We start from the raw sequence: 12,786 nt of genomic DNA on the forward strand, positions 1-12,786 counted from the left end.
CATACTGGTTTGGTCCTCCAGCAGCCTCAGCATTGAATCCTGCCTCCTCTCATCACGCTGCTGCCGCATTTGAGCTTCAGCCCTGTCTTCAGCCCGCCACTTACTCTCTTCAGCCTGCTACCTCTCCTCCCGGTCATTTTGTGCTTTCCTGCACTCTGACATTATTTGCCTCCACGCATTCGTCTGTGCTCTGTCAGTGTGGGAGGACAGCATGAGCTCAGAGAACATTTCATCGCGAGTGCGTTTTTTTTTCTTTCTAATCTTCACTAGCCTCTGGGAAGGAGAAGATCCTGTGATCATTGAAACACATGCAGCTGGTGGAGAAAAAAAAAGGGACAGCGGTATTTAAAAAGACACATTTTATAAAACAGTGGCTACACTCTTTCAGGGTAAACCTTGCTGTTAACATTACATACATAGCACATGTGCTTTTGTTACAAAGTCGCATTTTGCCTCCCCCCACCGCGTGGCTACCCCCTCAACCCTCCCCCCTCCCCATGGCTAACAGCGGGGAACATTTCTGTTCAGCTGCAGGCAAACAGCTCAGCAGGAACGGGCTCCTCTGAATGTCCCCTGAAGAAAAGCACTCTATTTCAACCAGGAGACCATGAATGATATGTCACTCTCCTGAGGATAACACAGAGAGATAAAGAACAGATGTTGTTTGAACGCCAGCAAACATACACTGCAATGCTTTGTTGTACAATGATTCCCAAGTACGTGTTACTGGCCTGGAGTGGTAAAGTGTCCTACCATAAAGGACACAATAAGGCTGCCCTCCCCAGAAACCTTTTGCAAAGGCTTTGGGAGTACATCCAGGAAAGCCACGAATGCCAGGGCAAATTAATCCTTTCACATGCTTGCTTTTAAACCATGTATAGTATTTTAAAAGGTACACTCACCAGAGGTCCCTTTTCCCCCTGCCGGGTCCAGAAGGCAGCCTTGGGTAGGTTCGGGGGGTACCTGGCTCCAGGTCCAGGGTGAGAAACAGTTCCTGGCTGTCGGGAAAACCGGTTTCTCCGCTTGCTTGCTGTGAGCTATCTACAACCTCATCATCATCATCATCATCTTCGTCCCCAAAACCTGCTTCCGTGTTGCCTCCATCTCCATTGAAGGAGTCAGACAACACGGCTGGGGTAGTGGTGGCTGAACCCCCTAAAATGGCATGCAGCTCATCATAGAAGCGGCATGTTTGGGGCTCTGACCTGGAGCGGCCGTTCGCCCCTCTGGTTTTCTGGTAGGCTTGCCTCAGCTCCTTAAGTTTCACGCAGCACTGCTTCGGATCCCTGTTATGGCCTCTGTCCTTCATGCCCTGGGAGATTTTGACAAAGGTTTTGGCATTTCGAAAACTGGAACGGAGTTCTGATAGCACGGATTCCTCTCCCCATACAGCGATCAGATCCCGTACCTCCCGTTCGGTCCATGCTGGAGCTCTTTTGCAATTCTGGGACTCCATCATGGTCACCTGCAGCTTGCCACACTGCCCAAACAGGAAATGAGATTCAAAAGTTCGCAGTTCTTTTCCTGTCTACCTGGCCAGTGCATCTGAGTTGAGAGCACTGTCCAGAGCGGTCACAATGGACCACTCTGGGATAGCTCCCGGAGGCCAATACCATCGAATTGTGTCCACAGTACCCCAAATTCGACCCAGCAAGGCCGATTTAAGCACTAATCCACTTGTCAGGGGTGGAGTAAGGAAATCGATTTTAAGAGCCCTTTGAGTCGAAATAAAGGGCTTCATCGTATGGACGGGTGCAGGTTTACATCGATTTAACACTGCTAAATTCGACCTAAAGTCTTAGTGTAGACCAGGGCCTAGAGCCGGCCCTGACTGTGACTTACTGAATTATGCAACTTTACTTTTCTAGGTATTCTTGCTGTGCGCCTTGCTGTGGTATCTGAGAACCCTTCATACTTGCAGGGAGAAAGGTCGGTGAGGTAATCTTGTTTTATTGGACCAACCTCTGTTGGTGGAAGATACAAGCTTTCAAGCTTCGCAGAGGTCTTCTTCAGGTCACTTGCATGTACTTTGTCCTTGCACAGCTTGTCTAATTAAGGTTGATCTGATCTCTGGTTCTCTTCCCCCTACATCCTGAGCTACTGGGAGGTTGTATTATTATTTATTAGCATTAGAGACCTAAGAGGAAGAAGTGAGATTTACATTTTGTCTTGCTGCTATGAGACTGGTGGCTGTTCTAATTTCCTGCAGAAATTAGTTCTGCTGCTGGACCACAGCCGTAGAAAAGATTCCATCTCCCATCCTCACTAGTTTCACTGGCACCCACTGTATTCAGCAGAGTACTGTGGTAACTTACTCTTGTCAGCATGTGCTAGTTTATAGGGAGGCAGCTGTGTACTGAACCACCTGGAACTCTTCCATGGTCTGTCAACCTACCTTCTTGGGTACAGTACACAAACCCCAAATCTGCATGTGAAAGTGGCACCTGCGCAGCACTTTCAGTTGAATCAGAAGCCTAACCATCTGACCAGGACAAATGCCATGTGCATATTCAAATGATGATGTGTGCAAAATCATAAGCACAGATTTAGAATGTTCAGAAATTTGCCACTTAAACTGTGTAACCCACTCAGAGCAGTAATGATGGTTGGGCCACAGCTAGAGGTTGATGAGCCTGCTACCTTCTTAGCTAACAGATCTGGGTCTTCTAGCTCAGACAGCAGAGGCTCATTCTTTAGGTGCAGAGATGCCAAGTTCAGTCCCTGTTGCTGATCATCCACCCAGGAGTACTGGGTTACAAGTGCAAAACAAAAACTGTTATGGAAATTACAATGTGTATGTGATTCTAAGAGCCCCTCAGTGCTGCTGGCAAAGGGTTAACTGTTCTCTAACAGCAACACCTATCAGGCCTGACAAATTCACTACACCTAACACACTGCTTTCATAGGATTTACCCAAAACAGATGGTGTCAGGTGTCTAATAAAAGCTTATGTCTCACTAATCCTCATAATCATTGCAAGAAGTATGTACAGATATTTAAGGAGTTGCATATATGCCCTGAAAATACATTTTAAAGTCTGTGTCCTACACAGAATTGACAACAAGGTTGTGCCAGACAAAGCGATGTATGTTCACTTGGCTGCCTAAGTTCATATGTAGATGAAGCATTGTAAATCAGCACAATGGAAGCCCATTTTGCATGCAGTATCAACATGAGTTTGTGAAAACAACCTGAAGCCAACACACCACCAAAGAAACCACCGGGGTCATCCTGACTCTGGGACAAACCAAGGAGAAGCAAAAGGACACATCTTTATCCTTCACTGAGGAAACAAAAAGGACAGTGCTTTTTGCATTCATGAAAGTTGGATCCCAGCCATATCGGTTGGTGATGCTGGGAGATTGCTTTAGGTGAGAATTACTTTAGACAAGGCTTGTGGCCTTTATAAGTTGCATTTAGAGTCTAAGAAGCATGTTACATATTGTGTTTAATGTAACCATTTCTGTTTCCATCATTATCCTTATTCACTATTTCCTAATTCTTAGCCTTTGATGATAAACTTAATTATTTTCACTATAAATGTATCTCAGTGCTGTGATGTTATAAAGGATCTGATCCTGAGTTGTACCCGTCATGCTGTGTGTATATTGTTCCCTTTGGGACAGCAAACCTGGAAATTTCTGTGAGTGTCCAGTGACAGGGCTGGATACTACAAGGGACAATTTCAGAGGGGTTCAGGGGCTGGGTACACCTGTTGTTACCAGCAAGGCCAAGTAAGGGCTGGCAGAACCATGAATAATTAGGTACCTAACAGACTGATGGTGCCAGGGAGCTGATATCCTGCAAAGCACAAACATGTCTCTTTCTGAGGCAGCGGGATAACAGTGTATGTAACAGGGGACACCATTTTTAAACTTGCTAAGCAGGTCCTGAAGATATCACCAGATGAGTTGATATCAGGGTAGTCAGAGAAGCTGCCAGTCTGATGTGAGAGGGGATTGCTTTCAAGGGATTAAAGCTATTGACTTTTCTTTTTAACTTTGTAATGTGGCTGAGAATGCCCCATCTGGTTTAGCTTATGAGAGGTATCTAGAAGTGTCTAGAAATGTTAAATGAACAATTTCTTTAGTTTAAATTACATTGTCTTTTTTAATAAATCTTGTTTTTGTTAAGATACCGTGATTCATGGAGTTTAATGATCTAATGGTCCCTTCAGGCTTTAGTCTGACTTCCTGTATATATCACAGGCCATTAAATTTCACCCAATTACCTGTAACATCCTCCTCAGTTACTAATGGACTGTTAAGTACTTCATCATCCTCATATGACACAAGTATATCATCACACTGCTTTCCAAATACAGGACAGAAATATTTATTGAACATTTCTGCCTTTTTGGCATCATTATTAATAATTTTAGCATATCTCTCTAGGAATGGGTCTATACCACTGCTAAGATTTATTTTGTTCCTAATATAATTAAGAAACTCCATCTTATTGTCCTTAACCCTGCCAGCTGCCCTGCAGACATTCCCAAAGAGAAGAGAACCCCATTACCTCTCAGGAGAGGTGCTGAAGGGTAAAGTGTTTATTGGCCCTGTACCACCCACTCAGTCTTGGTGAAGGGGCGTGGACAGAGAAGTCCACTTCCTGTGATTTGTGTTGCCTTCAGGCTGCAGCAGGTACATGTAACCAAGGAAGAGAGAAGAGTTGGAGCAAGTAGGGTTACATATAGGCTTCCATTTACCATCAATCTTTGATTTTCTGTGAATCATCTCAGCTCCTGGAACTCTACATGCAATAGCTTTCTACTTCCTGACTGCCTCTTCATGGCCTGGGGTGGATCTGTAGTACCCTGCCTCAGTTCCCCCTTCACTTGGGGCTCTTCAGTAACTCCACAGAGCATTATGTGTCCAATAACAACACCCCTTTGTGGGGATCTGGTTTTATTAACATAGTATTCCAAAAAAAACACAGTCTCCCCCCGTTCAGGCTGGGCAAAGCCGCTCCTGCCTGAGGTCTGTCTGCTGTCAAGTTTCGAAGTTGGACACAGCTTTTCAGCCCTTCCCAGGATACGCTCAGTCTCTCCCCTTAGCCCACCCTGGGCTCCTCCACCACTCCCTGATCTCTTTTGAGCATTCACTCTCAGATCTTCCTACCTGGAGTCTTTCTCTGCCCTTTATCTCTGCAGAAACTCCTAGGTCTTTCTAACTGCAGTTTTTCACAGTGTCCAAGTGGCCCTTCAGCCCCAAACTCTTCCCTCAGTAGAGATTCTCCTGCCAGGGGCTCCTGTTCACTGCAGCCTCTGCCCCAGCTTCTTCCTCCTGTTTCTTCTTCTTCTTTGGTTTTGTAGCATAGCAGACTCACTTCCTGTGTCTTTGACCGCCGTGCAGTACTGCCCCAGCCCTTCCACGCACGGTATCCTCCGTCTGTATAGCAGCCCCGCCAGAGGACAGGGCTGGGGACGGGGCTGGGGAGGTACAGCCGCGCCAGAGGATTAGATCAACATCTTCAACGGTTGGGCATACTTGGAATTGTCCCCTTTTGTTTTGTTTGCCCACATTTGATGCCATTCCTTCCTTCGCTCATTTTTTATTAGGTGTTTAAATTCTGGTTTGCTTAAGGGGATCCCTAGGTTAACTTGTTAATGATTAATAGCCCTTTTTGTCTGTTTGTCCTCCAGTTCATTGTCTGCTATCCCTACGTGCTCTGGGATCCATGCTAGTATTTTGGTTATATCCAATTGCACCAGTTCAGTTGTTAGCAATAATATTTCATTCAGAATGTAATTTCTGTTGTCAGACTTGCTATTGTAAATTGCCTGAAACTTTGATAAGGAATCAGACAGGATGGCCACAGCAGCTGGCTGCACACCTAAAGCCCAATTTAGTGCTAACATAATCCCTGTCAGCCAGAGACAACCCATGCCTGCCGATAGTGGGGGGAACAGAGTGAGGGCAGCAGCCAGCTTCAACAGGGTTACTGAAGCCAGGCAGCAAATCTGCGGTGGCACATGAAACCAGCATTCTCCCTCCACACACACACACCTCGCCTCTGCTGTCAGCTCCGCTGTAAAGACCGATACAGAGTTAGTTAGCCTTATGGCTTTCTTGAGTCCAACTGAAGGCATGCAGAAAGCTGTTCCTGCTCTTCCTGTTCCTTTCTCTTTGAAGCAGTCTGTATAACTTTGGCAATAGCATCACCACTTCTCACGAATGTACTGATTTGCTATCTCTTGTGTATTTATCATTCTTTTCCTTTTATTTATGTCATTATTCCACATCTATTTCGGGGGGGTGGTGTGGTTTTCAGTGATAGAATATTTTCCGATAGCTATAGATTTTGGTTTCTTTCAATCCTTTCTTTTCATTAAGATCTTTTATCCACTTCTGTACCCTATTTACACGGGGGAATTTTGAGTTTTTGTCCTACCCTGCCTCCACTTAATTCCCAGAAATCATTTTATATGAGCTTAGTGTTGTCACTTTCGCTATTACCTGGTACTTTGGCCCAAAAGGTTAATTCTGTGAGCTTCATTCTACGAGTAATAAGCATTTCACTGGGTGCTATCTGTAGTACACACAGAGGTGTTGTAATGAAGACACCACATGCGATAGGCAATGCCTGTGCTTAGATTTTGTCTAGTTTTTTAAAATTTGTGTTCACTGCTGACCTAAAGGCGTGGATTCCATGATCAATAATTGGTCTAATTAGCACTTTGTATAGCATTACATCATTTTCTTATCTGCTCCACAGGATGTTTCAGAGATACTTTGAACTAAATTAATTCTCCCTTTGCACTTTATCTTTATTTTCAGTATGGTCCCACCAAGTGAGCATGTTATCAAATATCACATCTAAGAATTTGTAATTTTTCACTATAATCTTCTTGTTCCGATCTGACTCTTTATAGAGTGTTGCGGTTCAAATACAAGACAGGACAAGCTTTAAGCAAGCAAGCAGGCTGGTCTGCCGACGGGCTGGTCCGCCTGTCAGCTTTTCCACCCTCTCCTTTATTTCTCTCTCTCCCCCCGCGCATTACATACTCCAACAGATAAAAGGAATACACTGGCTTTGTATAATATTCTTATTTACCAATTTCTATCTACTGCATTCCTTGCTCTCGAGCCTTGAGCCTGGTCCTGGGAGGCTTCCCACGGTTCATGTCATCTGGGCGAGATTCCAAGGTTCATGCCCTTGAGAGGAGCCGTGTGTGCACTGCTCCTACACAACACTCTGGGTGTGCCCTGAATGTTGCCAAGTGCATGAACCTTGCATGAATGCTACAATAGAGACCAACTGCTCTCTGTCAAGCCCATCAAGAGGCTGTTAATGAGGCAAAGGTAGGCTGAACCAGTTCCTTCTTAAAAGGCCGAATCCACCTTGTGACACTACACAAAAGCATATGGAAACTGGTACAAATGTGAGTCCAGAATAAGTTAATGTGTTATGGGAAAAAATTTAAATAGGCCAAAAAACACATTCCTTAAATTTTAACTTTATTTAAATCTTTTGATTCTCAGTTGACTGGGAATAGTATACAATAATTCAGGCTATTTCCCACTAGGATTACTGGGAAGACTTGTAGTTCATGGGCAACTTTTTAATTACCTTAGTACAATCAAGCTACCTGTAGTTTGTTTGTTAGTCATATGAGTGCCAATCAAATGAGCTGCACTATCTCAAAACATTATGTAATGCACAAAGTAGTTAAAATGAAGAAATTACTTCAACCAAGAGCATCCAAACTTAGCAGCTCCCAGCGTGATGTTGTTAACTTTCCGTTAGTTGGGGAGCTACACCTAATTAGCACATTGTAGGGACCACTGTGGCTGCTCTCACCTTTCAATAGGGAGACATCATCCACAAAGACTGAAGTTCCTAACATGTGATGTTCCATCCTGACCCAAGCAGAATCCATAAGGCAAAAGCATGACCACCAGAGTTCTGCAATGCATTCTTAGGACTGCCTTTGGCAGAGTCATCTCAGATCAAAATGGAACACTGCATTCTGGGACTTGCAGTCTCTATCTACCACACTTCCCTAGTAAAAGACAAGATAGGACATGAGTTTATGTGACTCAGGCCACCCGTGCCTATAATCTGACCATGATATTAAGTGTGTCCTCTCTGCAGGAATTTGTTTAGGAATGACAAAAACTGTCCCCCACTTTTGGCCTTTCAGTCTTTTCAGTGCTTTCCAGCAGCTCCTGACAGTCAGCTTCAGGAGGATCACGTACCCTGGATATGAATGACTTATAGAATCATTTATTTAACCATTAATTCTAAAAGGAGACCAGAACAATATCTTTACAAGCTGACACAGCCAACTCTTAAATACCAATTTAGTTAACACAAAAAAGCTGATATTTGAACCTTGGCGTGGTCAGAGTCATTGATAAGAACTGATGCCATTGGATTGTTTTGGAGGAAACATGAAAAGAGTTACAAGCAAATGGAAACCACACTTCATGGTCTCTGGCTGTCTCCTTAAGATTATAACAGAACTTAAAGGGACACGGTCAAGCTAAAAACCACATTTCCATCGAAAGTCTTTTTCCTACTGTTGCTTTACTACCCCAAAGATCATTATAATTAAAAGAGATTAGAAGGAAAATGTTCTTTTTCTCTTCCCCCTTTACCCCCTAAAGCTGCTGTTTGTGTATTTGACAGCACTTTGTGTGTCATCAGTTTCACTGTTTTGTTGAGGGCCAGTTGCACTTCTGGTCTCATGTTCTAGCCTGATGATATCAATCTTGTGCACAGGTGGTGGGGGGGGGCGGTGGTGAAATCATAACACGCACACTCATCCACAGTGCATGCAAGAGGGGGTTCCCCAGTGCCATCAGACAGTACCTGCAGACAATCGTGCACAAGGAGGGAGGGAATGGGCCTGAGCATATTTAACGTTGCCACTTTCAGGCCCACTCCAAAGACTTCTAAAATAAGCAGAGATGCAAAGATACTCCTCTTTTTTTTTTTAAGGAATTTTTCTAAAAAATGCCAGGAAATATTGTAGGACGGATGCTGTACCTGAGACTTGCTTTTAAAAAAAATTAGTCCCTTTTACAACATCAGCTTGGCAGTGTCCCTTTAATAAAGACTGTATCTGCTTTGCTGTCACCATATGTTTTTTTCTGCCTCCCCCCACCCCCCTACAGACACACCACATAGTCCCGCTGTGACTATTTACATTAAACACACACACAAAAACCACCCTCTGCACCTTCATTCAACCCCCTCCCACATTCATGCCTTATCAGGGATAGGAGAACATCAAGGGTATGGGGGAAACGCACAACTTTTAAACAAATACAAATAAAATCAGAGTCCACAATTTTAGGGTCTGGTTGCAACTTTTCTGCATGCTAGGATAGTCTTCAGATTTTAAGCTTTCAGTTAAGAGAGAAAAATCTAAGAGCCTAATTCTCTTCTTACATAGGTTTTTATTTCCTTTATTTCAATGGAGTGACTCTGATTTACACCAGAATAAATTGCAGGAGATTCAAGCCCTAATTTTCTGCTTTACTGTTACAAAGATGCAGCAAAGAACATAGTTTGTGTGTGGCTTCAAGGCTAAAATTAGATCTCATTCATACATTACATGAGAAATCCCCATGCCACTTCCAAAAAAAGACCGTCACATTTTATTACCCTTTTGAGATGTATGGGTTGTAACTCCACAAATAAGTCTATGAACCGGAAACCATAGCAGTCGTGCTCTAGGAAGCCTTAAGGGGAAATGAACTGTGACTATATTTCTTTTTAAATGGCATGGTGATTTTTCACCTGTTATAAATGTAATCCTAATTCAGTTGGTAGTTTTACATAGTTTTACATACTTTTACATAGTTGACTGTCAAAATTCCTGCTAACTGTATATTTAAAATACAATGTTTTGTACCTTTCATGAAGCTTTAGGACCTGATTTTTCAGACACCCCCAATTTATACTGGTGCCACTCCACTGCTTTTGATGGAATTATTACTGTGTGAATGAGGCGAGAGCAGAAATCAGGCCTGTACTGTCTTGCAGATGCTTCCAAACCAACCAAATATTACATTTAACCTATCTTTGACCATGATAAATATTATTAATATTTATTATCACCAACCCTGTTTCATGCACTATTGGGATTCCAAATTATGAGTTTAACGGAGAGCCCAATAACCCCGTAATTCAGTATTTTTCATTTAGACAGTACAGTGCAGCCAACGTGACTGTTCCCTCATCACTCACCACTTTTATTTTTTAATATGTTTGATGCTTACGAAAAGTGTCTTCCAGATAGCTCTGGAGCTTGCACCCTCCTCTGTTTATCAGTGCCTGATAGGTACTAGCATTACACGTTGCTGACCTGACTCAAACATGGGAGACCCACTTCTAGTCCCAGGCTCCTCCACAGAGTTTACTCTGTGGGTTTGCAGTCAAGACTGACAGGAAGGGGCCAATTAGTAAGATCTTTTTTTGAGGTAGACACCTCCTCACTAGGAACTGCGCTGAGATCACCAACTCATTGCACTAAAGCCATTGAGCAGCTATCAGATGGTAACAACTGTCCAGCAGTCCTGAGCTAACTGATCCAGTAGGGTGAAAGTCTTTCTCACATTACCAGTCCCCCAAACCAATCAGAACCTCAGACTGGTTGTTTTTTTTTTCTAATTATAGGTAGTAATGGTCATCTGTTCCTGGACTGACATCCTATCTCAGGATGTGCCTTTTGCTTCTTTTCCCTTACTGGCCACAAAACCACAAAGGCCAAATCATAACAACATAGGATGCTACAAGAGATTTATATGAATTTGTTCAGGCCTGGAAAATAGAGTAAAGTGTGTAGAAGCAATTGTTAAAAGTAACATTAAAAAGCACAGGGCAGGACCCATGGTGTTTAACTTACTGTTCTAATATTTGACTTGTACTGTGTATGCTACCAGCTTACAGAGGAAAAAATTAACTTCATGGCACAGCCTATGCTATGGACAGCAGTTTTGCTTTCCAGATAGTAAATGTAATAGAACCAGGGGGAGTCAAACTCATTGGATAGAGCCACCCATGGCGTTCCATTGTACTGCACGTTGCCTCTGTCCAGCCTAAATACCATGGGTAGCATACTGGGCTGAGTTAAAGGCCATAATGAGGCCAGCTAATAAATAGCTCTTGTCCAGTCTCTCACTTTTGAGATGTTGATATTTTCAATGCTTCTAGCTGGTTTCAATTCATGTTGCTCAACTTTAAATGGAAACAAATTATGTTGCTGAAAGACCTTTTATAATCTGTAAGATTCTTAACTTTGTATTGGGCGACTGTGTGTCTGTGATGGGGTAGTCTGCCCTTTAAGGGCAGAAGTGCCTGCTGGTCAGTCCTCCTTGTTGCATGACATGACCCTTTAAGAGTTGGGGATACAAAAAGCCTGAGGAGATAGGGGGAGAGAGACACTGGGTCCCAGGAAAAAGTAGCATTTAGAAAGAATCTTGTTACCGGGACCTGAAGTGGGGCAGGCTGACTCTCTCACTCAGCCAATAAGGAATAAGCTGGGAGAAGGGGCCAATATAATTGTTGCTTCCTCGTAGCATGGTGGATGACTGCAGTCAATGAAAGGAGTCCAAAGGTTTCTGCAGTGCCTTGAGTTAGCAGGGACTAGACAAGCCCTAAAGAGGGTATTTTTGAGTTAAGCATCACAAGTGCCTGAAGAAAAGTTATTGGCTTCCTTAGCTGGGAAACTGAGGTAGGGGGTATGTGCTGTGCCACACTAACTCAGCAGGGAATGCTACAGGGCAGGCATGCCCTACAGCAGTGTTGTCCTGAGATTTTGTGTATTTCTTTCTCACTACACTGAATTTTTTCTATTACACTGGAATCTACAATGTGACAAGTCTGTTTGATCTGGTACTGTGTATTTGTATTTTCTCCTGTGCTGTGTCACTTGTAAAAATTGTTAGTTGACATTTGATGGCTTTATTTGTTCTTGAAATTTAAAGAGACGTTGTCACCTCAAAACTGAAATGATTTCAGAAATGAAGCTGGAGGTACAAATGGGTTTTGGATATTACACCTGCTGCTGAGTGCCCTGGCTAATTTTGATTTTTACAGTTGCCTTTTCCTACTATTTGAAATGTTTTTGTCTTTTGTGTTGTTGAGGAAAGCGGAGGAAATTGACTAAGAAATTGGACGAATGGGTTCTGGACAAGCTTGTGTTTTTGGTCTTGGAGGCCTAGTACAGCACCCCTATGAAGTGTCTGGTCTCTACTGCCTAATGAGAGAGAAACCATGTAAAATCATTCAACAGATCACTAAAAACAAGACATTGGGATTGCTCATGTGATTAAAGTTATGCACATGCTTAAGTAATTTGCTTGATTGGTAGCTATTTCCTAATAACTGCTAGACGCTGATGCTAAATGCTGTTACTAACATCACAGTTGCTGTGTTGTAATAATTTCGATCTCATCATGACTTGCTGCTCATTTTCAGATGGTTACAGTGAATGAATCAATACATCTATCATTTATTATCATTCACATCTCTTTCATCAATTTCTCTTGCATTTTACTGATGACAGCAGCTTCTGTTCTATTCTGGTTAGGTTCTTATAGCCCTGCAGATTCTGGTGTAGAACCAAATGACAACAAAATGGGTTAGTGAGACAGTACATTTTTGCATTTATTTGTCCTACAAATGAACTTAAATACACATTTCTATTTTAATGTAATGTTTATTTGACAGAGCTGATCACTGTTTTTTCTGCTTAAATTAGCTTCAACAAAAATATTCACTTAAATGTGATATTTTCTTTTTCTCGCCAACAGGCAGATCCAAGGAATGAAA

The sequence above is a fragment of the Lepidochelys kempii genome, chromosome 1, assembly GCF_965140265.1.
Source record: "Lepidochelys kempii isolate rLepKem1 chromosome 1, rLepKem1.hap2, whole genome shotgun sequence".
NCBI classification, from domain to species: domain Eukaryota; kingdom Metazoa; phylum Chordata; order Testudines; family Cheloniidae; genus Lepidochelys; species Lepidochelys kempii.